The 6,952-nt window shown below is 42.0% G+C and overlaps 1 non-coding gene across 1 annotated transcript; it reads right to left on the bottom strand.

Annotated features, from left to right (window-relative positions):
* Positions 1-277: 277 nt before the first annotated feature.
* Positions 278-385, bottom strand: LOC148562796 (small nucleolar RNA R71). The gene has a single exon (XR_015888331.1). It is a non-coding gene; the product is annotated as a small nucleolar RNA R71 (small nucleolar RNA).
* Between the last annotated feature and the right edge of the window lie 6,567 nt (positions 386-6,952).

Genomic DNA, 6,952 nt, shown 5'->3' with positions numbered 1-6,952 from the left:
TTTTGAAATAAAGCCCGCACTGCTAAATTTGATGCCCAAGTTTCATGGCCTACCTGCTCAAGAGCCGATCAAGCACTTGAGAGATTTCCAGGCAGCCTGTTCTACTGTCAAGCATGATGGCACTGATGAAACTTCAATTTTGCTGAAAGCTTTTCCGTTTTCTCTTGAGGGAAAAGCAAGAGAGTGGTACTACACTCAACCTCTAGCAAATGTATCCAACTGGGATACACTCAGAAAGGAGTTTTTGGAGAAATTCTTTCCATCTGAAGTTACTGATAAGCTAAGGAAGGATATTTCCACAATTGTTCAGGATGACAATGAGACTCTCTTTGAATACTGGGAGCGCTTCAATAATCTTCTGGAAGCATGCCCCCACCACATGATTGACAAGATCGTGCTACTCAGCTATGTTACACAGGGTATGAGGCCCCAAGATAAGACCATACTGGAAAGTGCCAGCAATGGGTCTATGAAGAAGTACAAGACCACTGATGAAGCTTGGCAATTGATCAGTGATTTAGCTGAATCCACTAGGAACCACAGACAAAAGCAAGGCCGTTCAAAAGCTGTTGCAGAAGTATCTTCTAGCAGAGAAACTGCTACTCTAACTCAAAGCATCTGTGAAATGACCAACTTGCTGAAGCAAATACAGTTGAATCAACAAGCTCAGCAAGCTCAACCTCCACCACAGCAAAACCAACAACTAGTCCCACAAAGAATTTGCGGAATCTGTGCTGATTATAGCCATTACACTAATGAATGTCCGTAGCTCCAACAAGAAGACAATATGGTGGCATCCACTCACAACTTCTATGACCGCCCCAACCAAGGGTACAATCAAAGTGGAAATAATAACCATAGATGGCAGGACAATTCAAACCAGAATTGGAGGGACAACAATAACAGAGGAGGCAGAGATAATCAGGGAAATCAGAGGTGGAACAATAACAATAACAGACAGCAAAATCAACCTTACAGAGCACCTCACCTGAGGCAGAACCAAGGACCACAGAACAATCAGCAGCAGACCTCTCAATTTACCCATCCTTCTTCACCTTCTACTGAAGACCTACTGCAATCTTTTGAGAAAAGACAACTGGCCATGGAAAGTAACATCATGAATAGTATTAATGCCAGTCTGAATGGTTTCACCTCTACTATGCAAGCTTTTATGACACAGCTTGGATCAGCACAAAATTCCAGTAACCAACCTTCAAGCACCACTGGAATCCCCTCTCAACCATTATCCAATCCAAAGGGAGGCATTAATGCTATCACCCTGAGGTCCGAAACCATACTGCAGAAGAGAATTCAGGAGGAACCAAGCTCACCAGAATATGCCTCAGCTGAAGAGGTGGTAGAAATCGAAGATGTTGAAGAGGAAGAGGATATACATGACACAGTTGAAGAAGAGATAGCTCAACCACAGGAGGAAGCACCAAAAAGCGCAGGCACCACAGAAAATACTACTCCCATTCCATTTCTACAACTTGCAAGGAAGCCCAGGAAGCAGCTGGATCCCGATCCTAAAATGGTAGAGATATTCAAAAAGGTTGAGGTAACTGTTCTCCTTTTTGATGTTATTTAGCAAGTACCTAAATATGCAAAGTTTCTAAAAGACTTATGTATCCATAAAGACAAAATCAACGAATTAGAAACTATTCCTTTAGGTAGTTCTATATCTGCTTTAATGGGAGGATTACCTGAAAAATGTAGTGATCCAAGTCCTTGCATAGTTAGTTGTACTATTGGTGGTGTAGTAATTTATGATTGCATGTGTGATTTAGGAGCATGCGTCAGTATAATGCCTTTGTCTATATATGATGTTTTGAGGCTCCCTCTCTTAAAAAGGTTGGCAGCTCGTTTTGTGTTAGCAGATAAAAGCATTATTACAGTGGCTGTAGTTGCTGAAGATGTTTTGGTGAACATAAAAGGGCTCACATTTTCCACTGATTTTTATATCTTGGAGATGCCCCACAATGATTCAGATAAGCCATCATCAATCCTACTTGGAAGACCATTCCTGAAGACATCAAAATTCAAATTGGATGCTTTTTCAGGAACATACTCCTTTGAAATAGATGGCCGCATAGTAATCTTCAATCTGAATGGAGTCATTAACAACCCCCCAGAAGATCGTTCTATCTTCCAGTGTGATGTCATAGACGAAAGTGTGGCTGAAATTCAAGAGGAAGAGTTTGAAGAGAGGCACACTGGACAAGGTCCCAGTGTGGGGACCCTCTTAACTGACAGTGAGGGCACTTCGCCATTTTCACAAGCCCCAGATAATCCAGAGCCCGCCCATGATCAAAAGTTAGAATTGAAACCTCTCCCTCCACATCTCAAATATGCTTATCTTGAGGATGAGCAGAAGTTTTCAGTTATTATTGCAAGGGAACTGACTTCTCAACAAGAAGAGCAGTTACTTGATGTACTGAGGAAGCATAAGAAGGCAATTGGGTGGAGTTTGGCAGATATAGTGGGAATCAACCCTCAAGTATACGAGCACAGAATATTTCTAGAAGAGGGAGCAAGACCTGTCCGTCAACCCCAAAGAAGATTGAATCCCACCATCTTGGAAGTTGTCAAAAAGGAAGTGACCAGACTATTAGAAGCAGGTATCATATATCCCATTTCAGACAGTGAATGGGTAAGCCCAGTACAAGTGGTGCCCAAGAAATCTGGAGTCACTACAGTGAAGAGTGAGCATGGAGAGCTCATAGCAACTAGAGTTCAGAATGCTTGGAGAGTCTGCATTGATTACAGGCGTCTCAACCAAGCTACCCGTAAGGACCACTACCCACTTCCATTCATTGATCAAATGCTGGATCGCCTGTCAGGTAAATCACATTATTGCTTTTTAGATGGTTACACAGGTTATTTCCATATTCATATAGCTCCTGAGGATCAGGAAAAGACTACTTTTACATGTCCTTTTGGGACCTATGCTTATAAGAGAATGCCCTTTGGCTTGTGCAATGCACCAGCTACCTTCCAAAGGTGCATGATGAGTCTTTTCTCTGATCTTATTGAGGACTGTATGGAAGTTTTTATGGACGATTTTAGCGTTTATGGTGATTCTTTTAGCCTTTGCTTAGATGGATTATCTCGAGTATTAGATAGATGTGTTAACACAAACCTTGTATTGAATTTCGAAAAATGCCACTTTATGGTAAAACAAGGAATTGTATTAGGACATGTGGTATCTAATAATGGTATTTCTGTAGACCCAGCAAAGGTGAATGTTATTTCTAGTTTACCTTACCCCTCTTCTGTGAGGGAAGTCCGTTCGTTCCTTGGCCATGCAGGTTTCTACCGGAGATTTATTAAAGACTTTAGTAAGGTGGCACTTCCCTTATCCAGATTACTGCAGAAGGATATCGAGTTCGAGTTCAGTAAGGATTGCAAACAAGCGTTTGATAAACTGAAGACTGCTCTAACTCAAGCCCCAATTGTGAGAGGACCAGACTGGAATCAGCCGTTTGAAATCATGTGCGATGCTTCCAACCATGCAGTAGGAGCAGCGCTGGCTCAGCGCGAAGGTAAGGATCCTTTTGTTATTGCCTATGCGTCTAAGACTTTAGACACTGCCCAGTCCAATTATACTACTACTGAGAAAGAGCTTCTGGCTATTGTTTTTGCTCTGGATAAATTCCGAGCTTATTTACTTGGTACTAGAGTAGTAGTGTATTCGGACCATGCAGCTCTAAAGTATCTATTAGCTAAAAAGGAATCCAAACCAAGACTTATACGTTGGATACTGCTGTTACAAGAATTTGATTTAGAAATAAAGGATAGGAGTGGTAATCAGAATTTAGTAGCAGACCACTTGAGTCGCCTTGAACATATTAAGGATGATTCTACTCCTATAGATGATAATTTTTCTTTTGACAACCTGCAAGCAGTATCTGCGGTAATCCCTTGGTATGCACCTGTTGCTAATTATTTAGTTAGCCGCACATTTCCTCCATATTTTTCTAAACATCAAAGAGACAAGCTGAAAAGCGAGTCTAAATATTATATATGGGATGACCCATATATTATGGAGATGTGGCACTGACCAGATAATTAGACGCTGTGTGCCTCAATCAGAATTCCAGTCTATTTTAGAGGCCTGTCATTCATTTGAGAGTGGAGGATATTTTGGCCCTCAAAGAACAGCTAGAAAGATCTTAGACTGCGGATTCTGGTGGCCCACTCTTTTTAGAGACGATGCTGAGTTTTGTAAATCCTGCCCTCCATGCCAGAAATTTGGTAATATATCCAGGAGGGATGAGATGCCTCAATAATATATGCTCTTCTATGAATTTTTTGATGTTTTGGGCATTGACTTCATGGGTCCATTTCCAAATTCTAATGGATATTTTTATATATTGTTAGCTGTGGATTATGTTTCCAAATGGGTAGAAGCAATTCCTACCCGCACTGATGATGCTAACACTGTTGTTTCCTTTGTGAGAAACCATATTATATGTCGCTTTGGATCACCACGAGCAATCGTGAGCGATCAAGGCACCCATTTTTGTAACAGGAGACTAACAGGATTGATGAAGAAGCATGGGATAATCCATAAAGTTGCAACAGCTTACCATCCCCAAACTAATGGACAAGCCGAGGTATCAAACAGAGAAATTAAGCGTATCTTGCAAAAGATAGTAAAGCCTCACAGAAAAGACTGGAGCACCAGGCTACAAGATGCACTGTGGGCATATAGAACAGCATACAAGACGCCCATTGGGATGAGTCCCTTCCACTTGGTTTATGGAAAAGCTTGTCATCTCCCAGTTGAAATAGAACACAGAGCCTTCTGGGCAGTTAAGGAGTGCAACATGGGAATTGAGAACGCTGGAGCTGAAAGGAAATTGTAACTGCAGGAACTAGAGAACCTTCGCCTAAAAGCTTATGAAAACTCCAGAATATACAAGGAAAAGATGAAGGCTATGCATGATCAAAACATCAAAAAGAAAGAGTTCCAACCTGGAGATTTTGTCCTCCTTTACAAATCTCGACTAAGGCTCATGCCCGGTAAGTTGAGATCAAAATGGGAAGGTCCATACAGAGTAGAGAAGGCTGAACCATACGGAGTTTATCACCTAAGCCATCCTTCAAGCTCTGAACTTATTAAGGTTAATGGACAACGCCTGAAGCTGTACCATGGTGAGAAGGTGCAGAAAAATAAGGAGCTTGAGATCTTCCGCCTGGAAGATCCCCACATAGCAGCCGATTGAGCTAGTGGAGCGTCCAACTTACGGACGTTAAAGCAAAGTGCTGGGTGGGAGAAAACCCACCGCGATATGATCGTTCTTTTCTTCACTTTTAGTTTTTCTTCTTTCATAACTCTTCTCTTTATTAGTGCTTTCGTGCTCTTTCATTTACATGTCTTTATATTTCAAAAAAAAGGGGGGGTTTTTTGCCGCGCGACGCGATCGCATCAGCGACGCGTCCGCGTCGCAAAGAGGATGGAGAAAACAAATAAATGAACAGAGAGTCTGGCTAGAGCGTGGCTGGAGGCGTGCCAATGGCACAAATCGACCCACGCGACCGCATCCCTGACGCGTTCGCGTCGCATGGGAATCATGGCCTCCCACGCGACCGCGTGCCCCACGCGGCCGCGTGCCCAGAATTTTCGACGTAAAAAGGTGCACACTGAGATATTGTGCAAGAGTAGTGCTGGATTGGTGCTGGAAGCACAAATCCTTGTTACGCGACCGCGTCGCCGACGCGGCCGCGTCACCCATTTTATAACGCACACTCATGCGATCGCGTGACCCACGCGATCGCGTCACCCAATTTTGGCAATTAAAATAAATCGAACAGAGAGTTGTGCTGGAGCGAGGCTGCACTCGCGCCAGCAGCGTAACACAGGTCACGCGACCGCGTGACTGACGCACACCCACGCGAACGCGTGCCCCACGCGGTCGCGTCGCATGTGCCGCACAGCTCAACCTAAATTGCCAAATTATCTTATCTTTCTCTCCCCCAAATCCTAATTTTTCTTTTTCCCTCCTTATTTTTTCCTTCCCCCTTCTATCTCACCTTTCACTCTCTATCCCTCTCACCACCATTAACAAGGTTTTACTTTCTTCTTCCTTCTTCTCTTTTCCATCATTCTTATTATATTATATACATTTTTATTTTCTTTTTCTTTCCTTTTTCTTTTCACTTTTGTTTTTTATTTTCTTCTTTCCCTTTTTACATGGTGCTAGAAAATTTTTGAGTCATTATCCCTCATTATATGCTTGTGACTTGTTACAATTTATTTGACAATTATTATTATTTTTAAGGGGATTGCTTGCATGTTCAATTTCATACTTTTTATATCTTTTGTACCATGCATGCCATGTATTTGTGAAAAAGCCTATATAGCCCTATGCACTTTTCTACATTACTTTATTCTACTATTCAATGCTTGCTTTTCACAACTTTCTCTTATTATTTTATTAATTAAATTTAATTGTCAATACAAACATGATGGTTTGTTACAAAGTATTGCTTGGTCTATGCTACTCATGCCCTTTGCCAGCATGCCAATAAACACCTTGCATTCATTTGTCTTTACATGCACTAGCTATTTTCCATAGTTGGCTTCTCACATGTACTCGCGAGCATGTGATAATGTCAGCATATCTTCATGTGCATCCATCACCCCCTTTTTCCGTTTTCCTTCCTTGCTGTATATCTCTTTAAATTTAATTTTCTTTCTCTTCCCTTCTTTCAGGATGGCCACCAAGAAAGGAAAGGAGAAAGCAACTTCCAAACCACCAGCAAGAAGAGGAACTAAAAGAGCATTAGTGGCAGAGCCTTCTTCCACCGCAGTCAAGCCCTCAACAAAATGAGTTAATAGGATAATAAAGGTTGACGAAAAGGAGAAAGCCTTTCCAGCAAAGAACACTGCGCGCTTTCTCAATCGCTACTGTGAGCAGATGTTCCCTATCATGGCAGAAATGAATTA

Source organism: Arachis ipaensis, chromosome B6, assembly GCF_059453495.1.
Source record: "Arachis ipaensis isolate K30076 ecotype BB chromosome B6, ASM5945349v1, whole genome shotgun sequence".
In the NCBI taxonomy this organism is placed as follows: Eukaryota; Viridiplantae; Streptophyta; class Magnoliopsida; order Fabales; family Fabaceae; genus Arachis; species Arachis ipaensis.
Note: the sequence above shows the minus strand (reverse complement) of the source record. Positions and strands in the feature narration are given on the sequence as shown.